The sequence below is a fragment of the Cryptomeria japonica genome, chromosome 9 (genome assembly GCF_030272615.1).
Source record: "Cryptomeria japonica chromosome 9, Sugi_1.0, whole genome shotgun sequence".
NCBI lineage: Eukaryota > Viridiplantae > Streptophyta > Pinopsida > Cupressales > Cupressaceae > Cryptomeria > Cryptomeria japonica.
Genome location: NC_081413.1, coordinates 340,864,113 through 340,889,755, shown reverse-complemented (window position 1 = coordinate 340,889,755; position 25,643 = coordinate 340,864,113).

Genomic DNA, 25,643 nt, shown 5'->3' with positions numbered 1-25,643 from the left:
AGGATAGGAGAATAACCATTAAATATTAGATATTTAATTGTTTGGAGGAGATAATTAAATATTAGATATTTAATTAATTAGAAAAATAGGATAGATGAATTAATTAATAAAATATTAATTAATAGAAAGATAGGAAAATGAATTAAATAAATTAATCTTTTCAAATTAACTATTTAATAGAAGAATAAATATAAAATATTTATTTAATTGCTCATAGCCAATTTTTATGTGTATACATTTTGCCCCTCTTTAAAATGATGTCGAGATAACATTGTTTCAAAGATTAAATCAAGTCTTGATAATGCACCTGATAGAGATTGAAAATTCTGATTGTGTACCCCCTCAGGAGATTGATCGTGAAATTGTGAAAAATTCTGGTTTGAACCATTAATCTCATGATAATTTATTAAGCTTATGGTTAATTAAATTCATTTGTTAAAAAAAACAAAACAAATTAAATTGCCCCATTGAAATTAATTACTCTTCAAATAGTAAATAAAAAATTAACCGGGGCTAATTTTAATTTCATTGTTATCCTTGTCAACTTGTGGTTTTAATATTCTTGGTGAGGTGGCAAAATGGTGATTCCTGTGGAGAACCATCATTTTGAGCACGTTCGACATTATCAGCGACCTACCGAGTATGGATATCTGGTAGGTATCTTATCCTGAGCTTTATTGTCAAATTTTTGTGCAAATTTTCATGTTTTTAGAGCATTTTTGAATTTTCAAATATTTTTACGATTTTTTTGGCTTTAGGTTAGTGCTTTTGCATTTTGTTTTAGTGCATATACAATTAGGTTTAGTGTTTTTGCATGTTTTAGGACAAATGTTCTTTTTGTTAGCGCATATGTTAAGGATGTTAGCACTTATACGTAGGATAGCACAAATGTTTCATTTGTTAGCGTTTTTGCTTAATAAGGTAGGGCTTTTGCATGGGTTTGCGCTTTTGCATGGGTTTGCGCATATGCACTGGTTTAGCGTAAATTCTTTTAGATTTAGTGCTTTTGCTCAAATTTGATGTTTTTGATAAGTGCAAAGGCTAAAAATCACTTTAATGATTAGATTTAACGTGTTTAATACACATTGATGATGAAATAGGGACTTGATTGAGTGATTACGTGATTGATAGATTGATAGATAGCTTTGATTGTTGGATTGATTGATAGGATTGTTGTGATTGTGTGATTGATAGATTAGCTTAATTGTGTGATAGATTGCTTTGATTAGCTTGATAGATTGCTTGATTAGCTTGATTGATTGAGTAGCTCTAAGAAACTGATTTGAGTGAACTCAGTGATTGATAGAAAACCATGATTGATAGGTTTTAAAATAATTTGATAGCGTAAGTGTTACTATTTACTAAGTTGTCATTAGTTTTATGTCTAAAGTCATTTTATATACTCTAGTCGGTTATTACTACCGAAATATTAAGTCGGTAAGCAAAGTGTAGTCGGTTATAGAAGAAAGGAGTCACAAAGTTTAGTATACACCAAGCTGTCTACCGAGTAACGTTCTATGACTACCGAGCAGCAAAGATGGTATACCAAGTTCATACACACCGAGTAAAATGTGTTATCAGATTCATTGAGCCTAGACACATATGGGAAATGTGTTACAAAGATCGAGGAACAAGAAACCGTTTACACATTGGAAATTGCACCTTAAGATTTTGTATGATTTTGAGAACATCTATCCAATGAAATAATTTTGTATGGTTATTCATTTAATGAATCATGTTTGTAAGATTGAAGCATGAACAAGATCACCGTTACAAGAGATCTATTTATACAGCATGAATTGAGGATCAAACATGTGTGTGAAGCAAGACATATGTGAAAAGAAAAATCATGGGAAAGCACTGAGTGTTATGACTGTTACGATTGACAGAGATACACAAAGGTCACCGAGAAGGATTTAAGAAAATAGTCAAGGAATAGAGTAAACAGAAAGGTTTACCGAGTAAATTTATGGGTTGCCGAGGTATGCTATAAGCAAGGTAATTTCATTTTGAGCATATAGAATTTGCTATAACATTTCAGATGTGAAGTTGCAGATATTTTGTAAGATTTTGATTGTAATATTTTGAGTTGTAAGAGAAACTTTTAACAGGGTAAAAGACTCTAACAAAGTCTATAAATTGTAAAGCCTTTAACCAGGTGCAACATTTTAGAATAAGTGTTGTAAAATCCTTTAGCAAGGTAGATCTAAAGATCTTGATACTCCTAATAGGGTAAGCTATCAGAAATAGCTAAACATGTAGCTCTAACTGAGCAACCTTTATTATTGTAGTAGTGAAGTTGTGGGTGTCATCCCCACCATATTTTTTCTCTCTAACCAAGAGTTTTTGTGTAGCCAAAATATATGTGTTATGGAGTGAATCATGTATGATTGTTATTTATTTGTTTTAGCATTATATTATGTTACAACAGTTTTTGGTTTATGCTTAACAGTAAAATTATTGTTGAAGAAAAGATTTGAAGTATTGATTCACCCCTCCCCTCTCAGTACATTAGCTTTCCATATTGGGCCTAACAATTGGTATTAGAGCTTTAATCTTGGAAAAGGGTTTAACTGCCTAAAGAGAAATATCTTATCAATGGAAGGCTACAAACAATCTCAGAGAATTGTGAATCTTCAAAATGAATTGGATCATGCTAATCAAGTGATTGCAGACATGCAGAAACAAATGCAAAGATCACTGAAAGTTAGAAGAAAATTGTCTGGTGATTTGCAGGACTCTCAAGAGCTCGTGGAACAAATTGAGACATCATATGAGAATAGTATATCTGAGGAAACTGAAGAAATGATTGGAGCATTAAAAGAAAAGAACAAAGCACTGATTGATCAACTAAAAGCAATGAAAAGAGAACATGAACACTTCAGCACATAGATGACTGAAAATCTTAATGCATTAAGGAGAGCCAAGGATAACATAAGAGATCTAGAAAGAGAAAAACAATAGCTTGAAGCATTAGTATCTAAAAAGAATGATGAAATCACGAGGATGATTGGAATTCAAAGTAATCTGTCTGATCAATTGGGCTATACACATCATGAAGAAAATATAAAGGAAAATGAGAATCAAGCATTGAAACTTGAACTATCAAGATTGACCGATGAACTTGAAGCAGAAAAGAAGTCAAAAGAAACACTAAAGAAAAGTTATGAAGCATCAAGGATGTTGGATGAGCAACTAACTACAAGAAGACCCAACAAAGATGTAGGACTCAATTACAAAGGAAAAGACTCTACCAAGAAGGGAATCCACACTACTGAGAGAGGAGAATCATCAAAGCAAGCTAGAAACAAGAAGAACATCAAAGGAAAGAAGCCTATTTGCAACTACTATGGAAAACAAGGACATACTGCCAACATGTGCCAAATTAGAAAAGGTAAGCAACCGAATGTCACTAGGTCTAATGGTTATTGTAACAATTACAATAAGTATGGTCATACATCTAATCAATGTAGGACTAAGTAAGTTAACAATTATCAGAAGGCAAAATTCAAAGGGTTTTGTAAAAACTGCAATAGATATGGACACAGTACCGAGAAGTGTTGGTTTAAGTAGAAGAACTATATGTGGTTTGCACACTGAGCAAATACTAGAGGCTACCGAACTTACATAGAACCTAACTGACAATATACCGCAGTACCATGGGATTATAATACAAGGATATGGTGTGAATGTTGTGGAAGGTATGGAAATATAAGTGCCAACTGTTTTATAAGGTTTGGAATGAACAACCGAAGATCATGGAGAAATCCTGGTATGGCATGTTTTCATTGTCACAAGGTTGGACACTTGGCTAGAGATTGCAGAGATCAACCTAGAGAAGATATTGAAGAAATAAAAAGCAAATTTCAGATGATTTGAAAGAAGAAGGAAATTGTTTCAAATAAAGAAAGCACCTTACCTACCAAGTTAGGTGCATCTATTCCAAATTAATTGGTAAAGGTATGAAGGGACTGCATTCTCTCAAGATTAAATCTTAACAGTTCCCATTTTATCATGTACTTAATTCAAAATCTACATAGCTAAGATGCATTAGCAAGTTTGAAATTTTATCAAGTCTTTTGGAGCACTAGTCAAGTCGGTAAATGCAGGAAGCTTGTCAAGTCAGTAAATGCAGGATGTTTGGCTACTCGGTAAAAGATTGGTTTAGTGGAATCGAGTGCATTTAATATTTTTTGACCTATCTGCATGAAGCTCGATAAGTTAAAATGTGTACTTAAAGCTTTTGCACGATCATTTTACACTTACCAAGTTTTCAGAAAGTAGAGCAAAGCGATTCAAAGGCGATCAAATCTCTTTTGAAGTGAAATTCAAGGTATTTATATCAATCACAACGCATTGTCAAGCAAGTTAACCGATCATATCTGCTATGAATATCTATTTTATATTTACTAAGTGGAAAGCGTCTACTGGTTAAAAGTTTTCAAACCCTAAGGCTCTTTCATTAGTGACTATCCAAAGTTTGAAATGGTGCCTAAGATTCAGAAACCCGTTGTTGAGAACATTGAGAAGCCCTCACTGAAATACTCACTACCTCCCAAAGTAGCATCTGAACTAGATGATAAAACTGCATTTAACTCATTCCGGATAGGTTTTTATTAGTTGAGGATGTCAGATTCTTCACTAAGTGTTGTGTTGAGGAACTAGGTCAGACAGAGATCAAGGACACATATGATGAATTGTATACCGATGGAAAATTGGATAGCAAGTTTGAACACATTAAAATCAAGGGATTGACCAAAGCTCTAACCTACCCACGAGTCTTCAAACACCAATGGGTTAAATTTTTTTTGAGTAGAGTTCATTATGACTTTATGTGGTTAGAGGAGAAACCATTCAAGATCACCAAGGAAATCATCCACTTGATCACCGATTACCCTATTTTTGACCATGTCGAAGCTTAGAAAATGATTTCATAGAAAGAATTGATCACTTTAACTGGAGTTGAATCTGATTGTAGAGGTCTGAAACTGAAGAATGTCACAGATGCAGAGCTGAAGTTTGTAATTAGAGTCATAGGTTATTGTTTCTTTCAATCGGCAAGGGAAAACAGTGTGCCCTGTGCTACTATTGACTTAGCCTATAAAATTGTGAAGAAAGGTATGAAGATTGATCTATGCGAAGTGTTGTTGAAAAATCTGTTTGAAAATCTCAACACCATAAGGAAGCCAAAGAAGAACAACTCGGCAAACACACTGAAGTTTGGATCACTTTTGGTATGCATGTTTTTCTATTTTGAGAAATTCTTTCCATTAGTCGGTAATGTAGTTTGGGAGCTACACCAACCAATCACCCATCAAATCAATGACTTCATCAAACAGCTAGGTGATAACTTTAATGAAATTATGGATGATTATTTTAGCAAGTTTCAGGAAAAGATGCATAACAGGTACAGGATACCACCCCAATTAGTGGAAAAATATAAGGACAATATATGTTTTGAAGTGGATACTGACTACTGCTATGTCAATGTGGTAGAAATGAGAACTCAATCTTTTCCACCTATGGGTTATGAGATTGATTTTGACATTACACAACAGCAGATAGATGCTTTTCTTGCACTACCAAGGCATGCTACTGAGATCAGATATGGTACATATGAAGAAGTTAAAGAAAAAGTCAAAATGAGCATTGTAGTACCAAAGGCTACTAGGAAAGCAACATAAATTATTAAAGCATTAATGGAAAAATTTGGAGAAGGTTCTTCCTCCACTCCTGTCAAGAGCATTCAAGTCATCACTAAGGAGGAATCTGAAGCCCAAGAATCAGCTATTACTTTGAGCATTGAGTTGCCAAAAGGCAAAATTTTGAAAAGGAAGAAACAGGATACATCACAGGTATCACTGACTCCTCCAGTGAAATGCCCAAACACTAGATCATCTGCAGTGTCACTGAGCAAGAAATAGAAAAATTTTGCAGTTCCAAAGGTAAAAATAACTTATAAGAAGTCTACTCAGAGACTCATTTTGAATAAAGAGTCAAGTGACACTGAATCTGAAGACAAAAATAAATTTCAAATTGTCAAAAGCAAAAAGGAAGATGTACATTGTGTTGATAATTTTTGTGCCAATTTGAAACAATATGGTGGATTTGGAGCATTTAGGTATGTCAAATATGACTCCCGGATAGAAGAAGAAAAGAGGCAAATAGAAGAGTCAGTTGTATGCACACTTCTTAAATTCTGATTGGTCCCATTGGAAGTAACTAATTCTCTTCCAAAATCATTGTACTTACACATTGATAATAGGTGGAAATATGCTATGGACTCGGAAAAGAAGATGAGAGAAAGAAGTCTGGTGCATCTCTTTCTAGACATGTCGGTAGATGAGATAAGTGAACATCTAAAAAACTACCACACAAACTTCCTGGTCAAGCAAAGATCCTTGAAACTGATGAATGACCTTTACCTTGAAGTTAAGAAAGAGACAAAAGAAAAATGGCAAGAAATTTTTTGAATCAAGAGTGTTGATGAGCAAGGTGAACTTGAAATAGTAGATATCACCAAGCAAGATCCCACTGAAACTATACAACTTGATTAGGATGTCATGGATACCGAGGAACAGGAACAAGAAATGATAGAAGGGAATGCTTATGCCAAACTGGTATCAAGTGAGTCAGTTTTGGAACAAGTCAAGTCCTATCCTCCGGTAAGTCAACATGTTTCAACCGAGACACCTTAGGATACTGAACAAGGAAAAGAGGGTCACCAGTCTACAAAAGGAGAAGCTACTTCTCAAGCCACCAGGGAACATACTTCTCAAGCCCCTTCAAGTACTGACAATGTTACAACTGAGACCCAGAGAAAGGATTCACCGAAGGCTACATCTGAGGCTAAAGAAATTGACAAAAGTGTTGCCTCTACCAAGCAACCTACTGAGGGTGAACAAGCCTCCCAAGCCATTTTATTAGTTCAACCAGTGAAAGCCTCATCCTGTAAAGAAAAGAAAATGAAAAAACATAGTTTCAAGTTAGATTTGTCAAAACCAATTGTGCTGCCGAATGTAGACATATCCAAATTAAAAGGGCAAGCACTTATTGAATTTGGTGAACTATGCAAAGCCAAAGCTGAACAAGAAAAAAAAAATGGCTATTCAAAAGAAAAATAGAGTACTTCAAAAGGTCAAAGCACTCTTAACAAAAATGCTACCTGAAGCTACAGTGACCAAAGATGTAGCCATCCATATTCAACTGGATGAACTCCTCAATCAGATCGAGACATATGGGGTAGACGCATCTGAATACCTGAGCAAATTGAAGGACAACGAGCTCATTGCAAAAATGATTGAAGAGGTGCAGAAAGCCATTGCTATTGATAAAGTAAAACTTGTCAAATATATTGCTAAGTTGTCCCCTCAACTCAAGCACATTCTTTATTTATTTCAAAAACTCTATACATTCTCTTTATTCATTAAAGATATCAAGAATAAAATAGAAGTGATTGAGAAAGAGATCACTGATCTCTCCAATAAATTAACCACTGAGCCAAGTTCTATTCAAAATTTCTATACCAAGTTACAAATGCTCATGGCTCAACAATTGGAACTTAGGAATGAAGAGCACAAAATAAGGATGGACATTATGACTCTTCAAATCTTATTCATTCCACACTTGTCCTTTGTCCAAGAATAGATCCACAAGGCTACCTCCTTATCCACTCAGCCAGAGGGAAGCACTTTAGATGGTTTGATTTCACTATTAGCTGATATTATAGCTCAGAATTCACTCATGGATAGTGTCAAGGATGCCCTCTCTGCTGCTCTCACCGATGCAAGAACAAAGTATAGATCCATTTTTGACCTATTGCCTCCACCGAATGGTAACTAGTTTTGATGTTTGTCAAAAAGGGGGAGTATAGTGTATACAAGAGGAGTATACCAAGCAGATCAGCATATTCAAGTATACAAATAATTTTGATAGGGGGAGTAGTGAACCAAGCAGTGATAACCGAGTAGTGAACCAAGTAGTGAATATAGAATATTGATCATAGCGCATGCATAATTAGAGTTATGTACAATATATTGATAAGGGGAGTATATCTGAGTATACTATTTTAATGACAATTGTATATACTGTCAGTATAGTCAAATTTTGTAAGTATATAGATTTTTTTTGAGTTATGACTTTGAAAGAAGTTTTGTCAAACATTTCAAAACTAATATCAAAAGTGGAGATTGCTACTATTTACTAAGTTGTCATTATTTTTATGTCCAAAGTCATTCTATATACTCTAGTCGGTCAGTACTACTAAAATATTAAGTCGGTAAGCAAAGTGCAGTCGGTTATAGAAGAAAGGAGTCACAAAGTTTAGTATACATTGAGCTATCTACCGAGTAACACTCTATGACTACTGAGCAGCAAATATGGTATACCGAGTTCATACACACTGAGTAAAACATGTTACCAGATTCATTGAACCTAGACACATATGGGAAATGTGTTACAAAGATCGAGGAACAAGAAACCGTTTACACATTGGAAATTGCACCTTAAGATTTTGTATGATTTTGAGAACATCTATCCAATGAAATAATTTTGTATGGTTATTCATTTAATGAATCATGTTTGTAAGATTGAAGCATGAACAAGATCACCATTACAAGAGATCTATTTATACAACATGAATTGAGGATCAAACATGTGTGTGAAGCAAGACATATGTGAAAAGAAAAATCATGGGAAAGCACTAAGTGTTATGACTATTACGATTGATAGAGATACACATAGGTCACTGAGAAGGATTTAAGAGAATAGTCAAGGAATAGAATAAACACCGAGTAAATTTATGGGTTACCAAGGTATGTTATAAGCAAGGTAATTTCATTTTGAGCACATAGAATCTACTATAACATTTTAGATGTGAAGTTGCAGATATTTTGTAAAATTTTGATTTGTAAGAGAAACCTTTAACAGGGTAAAAGACTCTAACAAAGTCTATAAATTGTAAAGCCTTTAACCAGGTGCAACATTTTAGAAAAAGTGTTGTAAAATCCTTTAGCAAGGTAGATCTAAAGATCTTGATACTCATAACAGGGTAAGCTATCAGAAATAGCTAAACATGTACCTCTAACCGAGCAACCTTTATTATTGCAGTAGTGAAGTTGTGGGTGTCATCCCCACCGTAGTTTTTCTCTCTAACCAAGAGTTTTTGCGTAACCAAAATATGTGTTATGGAGTGAATCAAGTATGATTGTTATTTATTTGTTTTAGCATTATATTATGTTACAATAGTTTTTGGTTTATGCTTAACAGTAAAGTTATTGTTGAAGAAAAGATTTGAAGTATTGATTCACCCCTCCCCTCTCAATACATTAGCTTTCCATATTGGGCCTAACAATAAGTTGCTTCAATTTGATTTGATAGATAGATAACATAGATTGCTTCAGTTTGATTTGATAGATAGATAGCATAGATTGTTTCAGTTTGATTTGATAGATAGATAGCAATTTGATGATTGATTGATTTGATAGATAGATTGATTACTTGATTCGGTTTGATTTGATAGATAGATTGATTTGATGACTAATTGATTTCTCTTGATAAATAGGAGAAACTTGATGTTCTCCAGTGTCGGGAGAAACTACTGGCAGTACGTCATTTAGTGAAAGAGTTGACATAGGCTGAGATTAGAGATATAGATGCTTGTGGTTTACACCATCTTTTGTATATGCCTGAGATTACACATAATAGAGGATTGTTGACGGTGTTAGTCGAGAGATGGCACAGCGAGCATAACACTTTCCACCTACCTACGGGTGAGATTGGTGTGACTCTTGAGGATGTCTATAAGATTTTGCACATCCCAATGACTAGCGAGCTAGTGCAGTATGATTTTCAGGATCATGTTGGTATAGAGGCTTGCAGAGTTGTGTTTGCTGATGATAGCATTGGTAGAGGAGAGATCCGATGGGTGGATATATTGATGTATTATGAGGCTCTTCTCGTTATTCTTGCTGGTCTGATTGGAGGATTTATATGTCCTGATAGGCGATCACAAGGTTTTTTGATTGGATGGGGTGAGATTCTCCTGAGTATGATGCTGCATTGTACTCGATATGCTTGGGGTGTTTGTATGTTGGCACATTTATATCATGATCTTCATCAAGTGGTGTATGATGAGAGTGTGAGTTTGTCTACAAAATGCACTTTATTGCAGATCTGGTGCTGGGAGCACATTGCTATTACTCGGCCTATCCATCACAGAGTTCATGGAGAGATGCAGCCATATGTGTATTTCTTGTAGGTATCCTTACTCAGCATAAGCTGGGTAAGATGGAGTATTGGTGTTGGGTGCTTGATTCATTGGATAGAATTACTTGGAGACCATATGTTGATTGTGAGCCATGGATGGATGATGCACAGACATTACCATTTATTATGTAGAGTAGATATCTCATTGGTTAGACACCTTACATTGTTGAGCAACAGTTGATTAGTCGCATTGTGAGACAGTTTGGAATGATTCATACTATGGCTATTGGTGTGACGATATATGCTTGACGATACAAAGATAGATGAGATTGGGGACCTTCGTTATCATTTGAGATTGCTCGTGCAGAGTTTCTTGCTACTTCAAGAGTGGCTTATGATATGAGATTGCACATTCTTGATCCTGGGGTTACTGCAGATTATGCTCAGTATATATTAGCTCATCCATTTCCTCACATTACTGATCTAGTAGATCCTCCTCCTAGCTTAGGAGATGAGGATGATGATTCAGATGATCCAATTTTTAGGAGATGAAGACAAAGATGAGACCTCATAGCTGCTCGAGAGGTCAGGGGAGGTGGAGATGAGGGTGGTGATGGTGGTGGTGGTGGTAGGAGACTTGGATGGAGGGGAGGTTGTTTGAGAGTCTGTGGAGTACCATTTGGATCAGGTGGAAGGATTGCGAGAGCATGTTCTATGGGTGGGAGAGATGTTGGACTGATTGGGAGGGAGCATGGCAGGGCAGGCCTGAGATCACCGATAGGGTTGCCATTGACAGGAGGAGGCAGGGTGACTAGACTAGATGGGGGTTGCGGGAGAGGCATTGATTTTGGACAAATTCTGCCAGACCCTAGGATTATTGTAGCGGATGGTGGAGATGATGAGGATCCTGAGGATCATGTTCCCCTGATTAGATGATGGGTTCATAGAGTTACTCAGACTAAGATTCCAATAGTTGGATAGGGTGTTGGTGAGGAGAGGATTGGGGTTCATGCACCACAGCAGGATTTACTAGAGCAAGATACACCAGTGCATGATATGCCAGAGCAGGATGCACCAGAGCATGATGTGCTAGAGCAAGATACCATTGATAGTCTTAGAGCACAAATTGATCAACTTTAAGCATAGGTGCAGACTCTTATGACTGATAGGGATAGAGCTATTAGGAGACAACAAGATACTCAGGGCCTTCTTGATCACATTCAGCAGGTTGGATCAGGTACTCTCTCGGTTGACACTGTTAGAGAATTAGTTCGGGCTAGGAAGGAGACTTCCCACTGGCGATGATGATATGAGGAGGTAGTTGCAGAGAGCCAGAGAGCAAGTAGTTATTATAACACTCTGTTGATGGATACTAGTAGTGGTGGGGTCATGGGACCTCCTCAGAGGAGTGGTGATCATGGGAGACAGGCATCTGGAAGATCTTCTCACCCATAGCCACAGGGATAGATAGATTCAAGTGGTAGTGGTATAGGAAAGTCGTGACTTGATTTGAGGCATTTGTTGGTAATGCATGATGATTTAAAATGATTCTAAAATGAGTGCACCTATAATGATTAAATGCAAATTATTTTTGTTTGTCCAAGTATACTCAATCTTTATTTATGATCATTGATCTATTAATGAAATGACATGCTTATAATGCAACTGACAAATGAGTGCTTATAATGCAACTGAATAATGAGCTAATGAAATGATCTAACTAAAAATTATACTGCCATTCTTCATATGCTATCTTGTAACAGTGCTTTGATTTCATTTTTGAGCTTTAAAATATTGTAAGAAAATACAAGTAACTTGACATAATGATTCAAGATGACCTGAGTATTCCTTACATGGATTTTGATATAGCAAGTTAATACAAGAAACTTGATATAATGGATCAAGTTGACTTGAGTATTGCTTGCAGAACAGACAAGGAGTATCTCCTTTCATGCATGACTTGGAACGTCCTCCTTGATCTTTTGCCGATCATATCCTGAGACAAGTTCATACCATAGTAAGAGATAAACCACAGATAGAAATCAAAGAAAATAATCATGCCTCATTATAGCTTCTCTAGTCATGGACATCCTTGAGTTGCATAGAGTACATGATTAGCAATAAAATCAAGATATAAACCCTGAATCTTGTATGTCATTCACATGTTCTTATGGTCATTAACTGATATAATCATCTTGATGAATGATCTTTGATAATCCTTTATTACTTGTTAATTGATTCTTCATTTTATGAGTTTCATGATTCAGTTTGTTGATGAAATGCCTTGATTTTTGTTTCTTTGTTTACTCGTTATCTGTTTCAAAATCCTAGGTGTTTTTGGTTTTTCTAAGTTTTACAAATGTTTTGGATTTTTTCAAAGATTCAAAAGATCACCTTAGCAAAAGGAATTAGGATTTTGCCCCCAGCGGAAACAAAAATTTATTATGGATGTATGAAATGATCAAGATCCAAACCATGGAGGGATACAAATGTAGATTGATTGATTTTGATAAGGTCCAAGATAGTGACTACGACAAGTATGTCAAAGATTGATAACTATTGGTAACCTACATATTTCTTGCTAAATGGTTCAGAGCAAATGGATGTGAAAGACAGAATGAATAAACTAAGATAGATGGAAGCGATAGATGTGATAGGATGGAGTGGATAGGTGTGCAAAGTGATCTCATAGATGGAGGAACCTACTTCTTAGATAGTGCCTGTTTACCAGGTTTTCACCATCTAAATTTATTGCATTTTTTTGGATTTTATATGCTTTTTGTTGATTTTTTCAGGACTTTATATGCTTTTTATTGATTTTTTAGGACTTTATATCTCAAGCATAGAATTTCTTGAGATGGATAGAATTGATAGGTTTATCAAACCAATCACCTTCAGGGGTGGATAAAATGTATGCTCCTGATCCATATGTTGCTACTATGACAAAAGGTCCTAGCCAATTCAGTCCAAATTTTCCCTTCTTTTCTCAATCTTGTTGATTTCTTGGATTCTCCCTTAGAACTATATCTCCAATTTGGAAAATACGTGGCTTGACTATGTGGTTATAGCTTCTTGCCATTCTTTGTTGGTATACTTTCAAATGTTCTATTGCATTTTGGCAACGTTCCTGAATCAGGTCTAGTTCCTAGAGTCGAGAGACTCGTTGTTCTTCTTCTAGTATAAGACCATGCAAGGATACTCATAGAGAAGGTATCTCTACCTCTATAGGTAATATATTATGATCCATAGACCAAACAATATGGATTTGCTCCTGTTGGAGTGCGAATGTTAGTTTGGTATGCCCAAAGAGCAGGATTTAGTTGAATGTGCCAATCTTTTCCAGCTTCATTGACTATTTTCTTCAAGATTTTCAAGATAGTTTTGTTTGATGCCTCAGCTTGACCATTACCTTGTGGATAGTATGGAGTAGAGAACCTATGTTGGATATGAAAGTGTTCACATAGCTCTTTCACATCTTGATTTTTGAATGGTCTTCCATTATCAGTGATAATGGTCATAGGAACTACATAGCGATAGATTATGTAATTCAAAATGAATGATGATATTTGTTTTCCTATGACTGCTGTTAAAGGCACTTCTTCAATCCACTTAGTAAAATATTCAGTAGCAATCAGAATAAACTTATGTCCACTAGAAGATGAGGGGTTGATATTTCCTACCAAATCAAGGCCCCATTGTGAAAATGGCCATGATCCTGTCATAGGATATAACTCTTGTGCTAGCGCATGAATGAGATTTCCATGGATCTAACATTGTTTGCATTTTCTAGCATATGTGAATTAATCTCTTTCCATAGTAGCCCAAAAGTAACCCATACGAAGAAGTTTCTTAGCCAATGTTAAACCACTTGAGTGTGTACCACAAATACCTACATGAATATCATTAAGAACTCTCTCAGATTCGTCCTTTTCAAGACATCTCAACAAAGTATCATCTAGACCATGCCTATATAGGATATCAACAATAATAGTATAGCGAGAGGACTAACAGATAAAGTTTCTTCTCTGATTACGAGATAATTAAAGAGGAAGGCTATGATCTTTCAAATATTGGTAGGTTTGACCATATAAGGATTGACTAGTTCCTGATATATGGAAAATTTGATAGGTATGTTGGGATTGGATGGTAGGGGTTAAGATATCTTCCATGAGAAATTCATAACGTTGTTGATTCTCCTTATTTTGCAAGAGAGATGCTATTGTAGGCATTACATCTGCTGCTTTATTTTTCATTTCTTGGAATCTGGGTGAATGATATTTCTTTAAAGTGTTCTTTAAATTCCTCCACCAGCTATTTGTATGGAATAAGCTTATCATCCTTTGTTTGATATTCATCATTTATTTGATTAATGATAATTTGTGAATCACCATAGACATGGAGTTCTTTGACGTTCCACTCAATGACCATTTTAAGCCCTATAGCTAATGCTTCATACTCTACTGTATTATTGGTGCATGGAAATCATGGTCTATATGATTTTGGAATTGTGTCCTTGAGGTGTGATGAAAAAGATTCTTGTGCCTGATCCATATTGGGTATAAGAACCATCAAAGTATAATTCCCAAAAGTTTGTACTTACTATTAAGATGTCTGCATCAGGAAATTCAATGTGCAAAGACATGTCATTTTGTAAAGGTGCATCAGCCAATTGATCAATGATGACTTGTCCCTTGATAGCTTTCTGGTCAACATATTCTATGTCAAATTCACTCAGTATCATAACCCATTTGGCTAGTATCCCTGTCAATGTGACTTGCTCAACCGATATTTGAGAGGATCTATCTTTGCTATTAGTTTTACGGAATGAATCAACATATAATGTTGCAGCTTCTGAGTTGCAAATACAACTGCTAGACATATCTTTTCAATTGAGGAATAATTTCATTCATAGCCAACAAGTGTTGTGCTAATATAATAAACTACTCTTTCTTTTCCTTCATCATCATGTTGAGCTAGGAGAGTGCCTAATGATACACTTGTTGTTGAGACATAGAGTAACAATGGTTTCCCTTTGGCTGGTGATATCAGTACTGGAGGACTCATAAGATATTCTTTTATTTGCAAGAAAGCTTCTTCACATTTTATGTCCCATTTGAATGGAACATTTTTATGTAGAAGATGGGTAAATGGAAGGCATCTATCGGCCAACTGAGAAACAAATCTCCTAATTGATTGCAGTCTTCCTTGTAAAGATCACAATTGACTTATGTTCTTAGGTGATTCCATCTCCATGATAGCTTTGACTTTTTCAGGATCTACTTCAATGCCACGAGCTGATATAATGTACCCAAGGAGCTTTCGAGAGGTTACCCCAAATGCATATTTCTTTGGATTTAATCTCAATTGATATCTTTCCAGCCTGTCAAAAATCTTTCTTAAAATGTTCAAATGTTCTTTTCTTGTGTGAGATTTTGCAAGTATGTCACCGACATAATCTTCCATAAATGTGTGCATCATATCATGGAAAATTGTCATCATAGCCCTTTGATAAGTCACTCCTGCATTCTTATGCCCAAATGGCATAACATTCCAGCAATATGTTCCCCATGCATAGGTGAAAGTTGTCTTCTCTTGATCTTTAGGTGTGATTCTTATTTGATTATATCCTAAGAAGCCATCCATTAATGAAAACATCTCATGTCCTGTTGATAAGTCCACTATGATATCAATGTTTGGTAGCGGGAAATCATCTTTTGGACATGCTTTATTCAGATCTTTGAAATCTGTACACCCTTATTCTCTTATCTGGCTTTGATACTGGTACAATACTTGAAACCCATTCTGGATAAGCAACTGGTCTTATGAAGCCTACTTCTAAAAATTTCTTCAACTCAATTTTTACAAGAAGAGAAATGTGTGGATGCATCTTTCTTAGCTTCTTCTTAACGGGTTTTTCTTTTAAATCCATATTAATATGATGCATGATAAGATCAAGATTAAGTCCTAGCATATCTTCATAAGACCAAGCAAAATTTATTTGTCTTTGCGTAAAGAACTCCATGTATTCTTTCCTCTCTTTTTTTGATAATGAGGCAGCAAAATGAAGTATATTAGGATCCTTTGATGTACCAATGTTTACTACTTCTGTTGGTTCTATCAAGATAGCAGATCTCTCTTGAAAATATGCAGGAAGAATGTCAAAATTTCCATCTTTTGGTGACTCAAGGAGGTTTTCACCATCAAATACGTCCTTTGTTTTTTCTTTTGATTGATCTAATGTTGCCATGAAATGGTTTTCAATAGTAGGTCTCTTTCCTTGTTTTATTTTGTTTTTGCGACTAGAAAGTTTGGCATTTTCCTGAATACGAGAAACATCACTTGATTATGCAATGGAAGATATCTTAGGATGGATGGGTTCAATAGCGTTAAGGTACACGGCTAAGTTATGATCATTGGAAAATACATTCAGCTCAGAGTTATCTAAATTATCCCAATCAATTAATTCAGGATGAAGGGGTAAATCCTAATCACTGTCATCATTAGGTGTTTCAACATTCATGACATAATGATCATAGCTTGGCGTATAATAGGTACTGCCATAGATTAAATATTCTTGAGAACTGTCTTTCTCAAGCGTTTCCAAAGTAGTCTTAACAAAATTAATATCGGCATTGTGTAGTTCACACTCAAGTGGTTCTTCAATTGACGTTTTTTCCTTAAATGAATGGATTATATCCACATGCACATCTTTAATACTGCAAATTCCTTCTTGATTGACCTCATTTGCATTTAGAAGTGCACATGATAAAGAGGATTCTTTTAATAGATTTTGTCTCCTTTCAAACTCAACTTCTTCTGGACTAATAGTCAATCCAACTTGACTATCTCTTAGTTCTTCTAGGGTTATGTCACATCTCGATACATCTTGTTCTTCTTTTGATGAAAATCTTGTATTTTCAAATGCTTGATCTATCCTTGTTTGTACTTCTTGTGGCATTACTTATTTGTCTTTGTCATTTCCTTTCCTTTTTGCATACACCTCTTTTCTCTAAATTCTGAGTTTTTCTTGCTTTCTTTCTAACTTCATCTTTTGTTCTGCAGTAGACAAGTCTTCTTTCATGATAGCTACTTGATCTTCATTGTGTTCTTTACATGATGTAGTAGATAAGACATCTAGACCTAATTCTTATTCTTTGGAATCTATCTCTGAATCCTGATCTAAGCTTAGTCCACTATACCATACTGGAATGTCGTATGGTACGAAAAGTTTTCTAATTTTTGCCATCTCTATTTTTACTGTTTCTGGAATATCTTGTTCAGACTTTGCATTTGTTTGTATTTTTAGAACTTGTTGACAAGATTTTTCATCACCTTGGATAGCAATCTCCTCCTCTTTCTTTTCATGTTTTTCTTGCTTCTTTTGTTTATTGGTTACTGTTTCGACCACTTGATGTACCTTCTCTTGCCAATTTTCTTCTTTAGAAACTGATTTCTTTTTCCACTTTTGTTGTGGATGAGTATGTTGCTTTTGATTAGACTTTAGATATCCCAGCCTGGATTTATCTTCTATGGATTGTGAGTGTGGACAAATAGGTTCTGAAATACCTTGATGTTGCTTACCAATCGGTCCTTTCCCTCCATATCCCATCTTTTGCATGATTTCATATCCTTTGCCATATTGTTTTATGGGAATATTGACTTCTGTTACTGTTGCTATAGTTTTGTCTTCATCCTTGTACAACCAACAAAGAATGTCTTTGTCTTCATTTTCTTCTTCAAGAGTTCCAACACTAACAAATGTTCCTTTAAGCATATGTTTTGATCTTTTTGATGGCTTTGATTGAATATCTGTAGGCTTACCATATGACTTAGGGGAAAGTGGAAAATTATGCAAAGAATATTTTCCCATTCTTTCATCATTTAACTTGAGCTTTTCTTCAAAAGTTTCCCATAACTTTGCTTGAATTTCTTTGGTAGGATATACTGATTCTCTGTTATGTGGAACTCTTGTATCTTGTGTTGGCTTCAAATTATTGCAATATTGACTGGAATCTGCAATTATAGTGATCTCTTTTCCTTCATGAGGAAATTTCACACATTAATGATACGTAGAAGGAACTGCTTGCATCTTGTGAATCCATGGTCTTCCTAGAAGAATGTTGTAAGAGAGGTTCAAATATAAAACTTGACACAATGTATCCCTTTCCATAGGTCCTATCCTTATTGGTAGCACAACAGTTCCTTTAGAAGAACGTTCTGCTTCATCATAAGCCTTGATGGTTATTTTCTTTTTCGGGTCTACTGCATTCTCTGAATATCCCAAAGCTTTTATCAAACTTAATGCACAAATGTTTAAGCCAGCTCCTCCATGTATGAGTACATATTTAACATGAATTCTATTAATGGAGACTTCAACATGTAAGGGAGCACTGTGAGAATGTTGTAAGGATGCGTCATCATTTTCAGAAAATGATAAGAAATGAGGAGCTACAAGGTGTCCTACCATGTTTTGGAACTGATCTACATCCAAGTCTTTTAAAACTATTGTTTCCACTAAAGCTTTCTCCAAAATTTCCTTATGCATAGGTGAAACCTTGAGAAGTTCCAGAATTGATATTTGAGTGGGTATTCTTTGTAATTGCTCTACTAAATTGTATTTTTGTGATGTGGATGTTGAATCTTTTTCTATACCTAGAACGATAACCTTTTCTTTGCTTCTTGTGATAACATTGATTGGTTCTAAAGATGGATTTTTGTTAACAATGATCACATTTACTACATCATCATATGTATAAGTGTAATTTACTTTGGATTTTCTTTTGTCATCTTTTAATTGGGACGATTCACCTTTGTCATAATTTGGAAGTGGAGTTTTGAAAGCCAAGTGTGATTCGTTTGTCTTATGGCTATCCATTGTGATGGTTCCATTATTGATTAGATCTTGGATAAGGTGTTTCAATCTCTGACAATCATTTGTTAGGTGTCCTTTATTCCAATGATAGTTACAAAAATAATTGTCATTCCACCAATTGGGCTTGACTGGTGGTTCATAACTTCTTGCTTCTGGTAGAACAATCAATTTGTTGGCAAGCAGAGTTTTTAGAGATGATTCCAAAGATTCTCCAATGTTTGTGAATTTCCTCCTAGGATTGGAGAAAAAGGACTTGGCTTTATGGTTTTCTGGATTGTTATTGCTTGGGTTTTGACTTGATCAATTTAAAATTGGTTGTTGTTGCTTTGTAGTACTATTATCGTCATTCCCTTCATTGTTGACATTCCTATTCTTTGACAAGAACTTGGGTTTGTCATTTTTGTTGTTGTTGTTGTTGTTGTATGAATTATTGTAAAGTTTTAGCTCTCCTTTCTTTACCATTGCGTTCTCTATTTTCAGACCATTCTCAATCATTTTGGCAAAAAAGGGAGGACATTGCATCCTTAGTTGATAACTCATTTCACTGATAAGATTATCAATGAATATGTCCATTTTTTCTTGATCAGGTACCTCTTGGGGATACCTATTAAACATGCATTTCCATCGTTGTAAGAAAATCATAAAGGATTCACCATTCTTTTGTTTAACATTGTAAAGATCCAACATTGTTATTTCATTCCTTATATTGTAGGAGTATTGTGAAATAAACCTATTCACAAGTTCTTCAAAGGATTTGATTCCGGATGGTAATCTTGAAAACCACTCCATTGATTGTCCATTTAAACTCCTAGGAAAAAGATGCATAAGGTAAGTTTCATCATGAGCAAATTCCATGCTCATAGTACGAAACTCCCTAATGTGATATTGAGGATTAGATTTTCCATTATATTTGTCATATTTAGGAATCTCGCAATGTTGCGGAAATGGTATCATATTCAGATTTTTATCAAATGGATATGGGCATATATCTTCTAATGATACTTCTTGGAGCTTGTCCCATTTTGCATGTCTTGCATTTGTTGTTGTAGAGTTTGTATTTGTTGAGTAAGGTTTGACAATGGATTATCCACATAGTTTCTCCTTATTTCTTCGTGAGTTCTCTTATCACTACGTTCTTTTCTTGTGTCATCCCTTTCTTTCCTTGTTTCTTCATGACTTTTTTTGTTCACGTCCTCGTTATTTGGATCATCTATGTTTTGGGTGTTACTTGCCTCCGCATCTTGTTTCAAGCTTTGTATGTTAAAGTCTTGTGGTAGTTTAGCTCCAGATTTTGCCAACATCAAAAGATATTTTTCTTTTTATTTTGCCAACAATTTTTCCATTAGCCTATCAAATTTGAAATCTTTCTCAATGTCTCTAATAGTTCTATTGACTACTTCTTCATCAACAACAATAAATCCAAAAATGTGGAATACAGGATTATCTTCTTCCTCCATTTGTTGTTATTTTCTAAGTTGTTTGTGTTGGGCTCTAGTCCAAACTGGCATGTGATTATTTCAAAGTTATTGAAAGTTCCAAAGGATAAAGTCAATAGGTGATTATTGGTTTAGGAAGATATGCCTTGTTAATTTTACCACTATTGTTTATCTGTTGGGATAAAGAGTCTCTTTGTTGAAAAGCATGTCTTTGCAAAATTTCACCGTCAAATTCTGTACTGCAGCCACATAGGTAGTGATGAAAACGGTGTAGGAATGTCCTATGTTTCAATAAGATCTTGCGATTGATATACAAGAATCTTATCCTTTTCTGAGTAGCTTTATAACTGGGTTTTCTTTTCTTAAGGTGATACTTAAAAGTCATATAAGCATTTGGCAATTCACAAGTTTGTTTGATTCCAATGTTGGTGTGATTCTGGTTTTGATATAACCTAGGTTCAAAATAGGAAAGATATATCCAAGATTAGGAACCTAGTATAGATTAATCAAGCTTTGTGATACAGGATTTGATTATCCTGATGAGAAACTTGACAAGGATGTCAATTTGTTTTGCACTTAAGATGTTTGAATCAATAGCTTGTTGAATGTTGATGTTTATAGAACCTTTTGGGTATAACCTATTGGATTAGTGATCTAGTTGTTTGAGCTAGTTTGAAAATACGTGATGGTTTAGAGACAAATCTACTTCAAGAATTATGTTGATATTGATGTTTTGACAATTTGATTTTGATTTGGTGTTTCAAGTGTTGGAAATCTTTTTGTATTACCCTTTTGAACACACTTTTTCAGTAATTTGTTGGATTTTTTCTCTCTTGTATATGATAATTTTCTTCAATTTTGGACAATTTGGAACATGTTACAGACATAGAAGACACACTGTTTAATAAACAAAATGCACAATCAAGTACAATCCCTATGGTAAGCTGAGACAATAGTTGTTGAATCTCACGTGGGGTTTCCCCCGAGGCTATGCTATTCAAAGTGGATATTTAGATGCTTGACCCCATTGGATCCACCCTCGACACCCACTTCTTTGGGGCAGCCAAGCACCAGTTTCCATGAAAACTCCCTATGGCAAACTTTATATCTCTACTAGGAACCATATGTATGTGAGCCGCTTCAGAGGTTCGACCTCCTGCGCCAACAACTAGAAGGATTTTGGCAACTAGTACAAGAAGTTTTTAGTAAAGGCTTCCAATCATGTGGCCATACATGCGGCACTTTCAGCTCTGTAAATACAAAAGGTTCCTAGCCTATAGAGGTTACACTCCATAGGGTTTATGGGGTAACATAGTGTTGGTATGAACTTATCAACACATGTTGTTTGGGACTTTCGTCGCAAACATGATTTATTTATAGTGGATTGGAAGGACTTGATATTAGCCCGTTTCCACTTTAGGTCATTCCCCTCTCACTGGCCCCCTCAAGGCAGCCTGGGAAGGCAGGCCCTCTAAAGGATTTAATTGCTTAAAAGTAAAGAAAGTGTAAAAGAGTGGGTTTGGCTTTTTCGTCACCCAATTAAGGGGAGAGCATATACCTACCACTTTCAAGATGTGGAATATAATTGTTCTTTTTAACCTTTTCAAAGCAATTGTTGGCTAAATCCTATTTGGAGATGTTTCTCCAACAAGCATGGTGTTTATTTTACCCTTTTTAAAAGTCTATGTGCAACTATTTTAGAGAAAATACTAAAAATGCAAGTTGCATGTTGTCAATTCATCCTCTTAGTTAAACTAGATGAACAAGATATGATATATTACTTCCTGAATGAAGACTTTTAATTAACTAGATGAGGAAATGCATAAAATTTTCCTTAAATACCATCCTGCACATGCATGTTAGTAATCTGAAAAATCCGATTTCTTGGACATTTCGGGCCTGCAAGAAATTTTTGTAAGTTTGTAAATAGAAGTGCTAATCTAACACATGCGCTACCTTTTTGCTCAAAAGTGCTAACCTGCAGGTCAAAAGCGCTAACCTAGACTACAAAAGTGTTGCTCTATGGATACAAAAGCATGATTTCTTTGACAAATGCGCTAACCTAGGACACAAATGTGCGAACCTGTAATGCAAATGCACAGAATTTAAGACAAAAGCGCTAACCTAAAATTCTCATGCACTATCATATGGTGAAAATGCGCTAACCTAGAAGGGAAATGTGCTAACCTAGGATGCAAATGCACTAACCTGTGGAACAAAAGCACTGTCAGAATTCATACATGCTTGAATCTGCATTACAAATGCATTAATTTTATTATTTGTGAGATTTTTAAAGGTATATGCAAGGTTTATGAGCCCCACGGTAGGTGCCAAAATGTGTTGACTTGAATTTCATCCTCAGAATGCTACCTACAACAAGTTAGTTTCACAAAATACAAATGAAAATGCTACAGGAAATCCAAACTCAACCAATGAAACTACATGAAGTACATATGAAATAAAATACTAATATTACCTTCATGTCTTATGTCACATTGTGTCCTTACTCCACTATTCTCGGTTGCAGATGGTGTGCTCTCAGACAATGCATTGATGGCTTCCAAGATGGCATATGAAGAATGGACTGATAACTTATAGTTAACTGATACTATGATATGCAATACTACATGATTATGCTAAAATAATTATGCTATATGATAATTGCTATTGCTATTTGCTATTTGCTATTTTCTATTTGCTATTTTCTATTTGCTTCAAAAACTCATGGATGCATATGATTTATTTGAAGACTCTTGAAGTCTTGAAGATTAACTCTCTCTCAACTGAAGCTCTTGATCTTATAGACTTTGAGAGGATGAGATGATGTGGCTTAGATCAACTATCCTGATCAGATCTATAGATTTGAATGGTTGTGAGCAAAGGTGAAGGTTGAGAGAAAGGGGGAAGGAGAAGACAAGTGTCACTCATCTCACCTTGACTGGGTTGCTGACTGTGAGAATCTAGGGATGGTTGGAGAAAATTTAGGGATGATAGGACAAGTGGATTCAAGTCCTTCCTAAGATGTAGGGGATGTTGGAGAGAATATAGAAAATGGTTATGAAATATGTGTATGCACACAATTTTCATTAAATTTTGGTAGTTGAAGATAAATGATAAATTAATATTTAAGAAATATTAATTTACTTAGCCACATGTTTGATGAGTTGGCAAAGGGGAGATGAAGTGGAGATGGAGAATGAGTTGGAAAAGGGATTAAATAATTTTGAGAATTATTTAATATTTGAGACTATAGGATAGGAGAATAACCATTAAATATTAGATATTTAATTATTTGGAGGAGATAATTAAATATTAGATATTTAATTAACTTGATTAAAAGGATAATTAAACATTAGATATTTAGTTAATTAGAAGAATAGGATAAATGAATTAATTAATAAAATATTAATTAATAGAAAGACACAAAAATGAATTAAATAAATTAATCTTTTCAAATTAACTTTTTAATAGAAGAATAATTATTAAATAAATATAAAATATTTATTTAATTGCTCATAGCCAATTTTCTATGTGTATACAAAAATAATTTAAAATTTGGGATCTCAAAGAAACTTTCGTCTGCTGCCGCTTCTTGTCAAAACATCTTCAATGGTGAAAGGAAATGTGAAGCTAGGCAAAACATTCTTTGTCAAAATGTGTCAAGCTTTGCTGTTCAAAATGGTCTTGTTGATATATGTGATTCAAAGTTAAATGAGAGTCAAGAATCTTTGTTGTCAATGTCAGTTGTCTCTTACAGTAGTGATAGAATGATCAGTGGGAAATTTTATGATAATGATATTACAGAGATAGATATATATAAAGGATATGCACCATTTGATTTATATGTCGGTTATGCTGATTATGTGGCTGCTGTGTGAGCATGAATTTAATCCTCAGAATGCTACCTGTAATAAGTTAGTTTCACAAAATACAAATGGAAATGCATACAGGAAATCCAAATTCAACCAATGAAACTACATGAAATACATACTAAAATAAAACATTATTTTACCTTCATGATTTATGTCTCATTGTGTCCTAACTCAACTGTTCCTGGTTGCAGATGGTGTGCTCTCAGACAATGCACTGATGGCTTCCATGATGGCATATGAAGAATGGACTGATAACTTGTAGTTAACTGATACTATGATATGCAATACTACATGATTATACTAAATGATCATGCTAAATGATATTATATGATAATTGCTATTTGCTTCAAAACTAAAACTCACAGATGCATATGATTAGCTTGCAAAATGCACTTGAAGTCTCTTGAAGTCTAACTCTCTCTCAACTGAAGCTCTTGATTTTATATACTTTGAGAGGATGAGATGATGTGGCTTAGATCAATGGTCATGATCAGATCTATAGATTTGGATGGCTATGAGCAAAGGTGAAGGTTGAGAGAAAGGGGGAAGGAGAAGACAAGTATCACTCATCTCACCTTGACTGGGTTGCTGACTGAGAGAATCTAGGGATGGTTGGAGAAAATTTAGGCATGATAGGACAAGTAGACTCAAGTCCTTCCTAAGATGTAGGGGTTGTTGGAGAGAATATAGGAAATGGTTATGAAATGTGTGTACGTACACAATATTCATTAAGTTTGGAGGTTGGAGATAAATGATGAATTAATATTAAGAAATATTAATTTCCTTAGCCACACGTTTGATGAGTTGGAAAAGGGAAGATGAAGTGGAGATGGAAGGTGAGTTGGAAAAGGGATTAAATAATTTTGAGAATTATTTAATATTTGAGACTATAGGATAGGAGAATAACTATTAAATATTGGATATTTAATTGTTTGGAGGAGTTAATTAAATATTAGATATTTAATTAACTTGGTTAGAGGAATAATTAAATATTAGATATTTAATTAATTAGAAGAATATGATAAATGAATTAATTAATAAAATATTAATTAATAGAAAGACATGAAAATGAATTAAAGAAATTTATTTTTTCAAATTAACTATTTAATAGAAGAATAATTATTAAATAAATATTAAATATTTATTTAATTGCTCATAGCCAATTTTTATGTGTATACAGCTGCAAATTATGAAGTTAATCATGCATCTCCCAAGGATAATGATAATGAAAACAATGATGGTGATGATCATCGATCT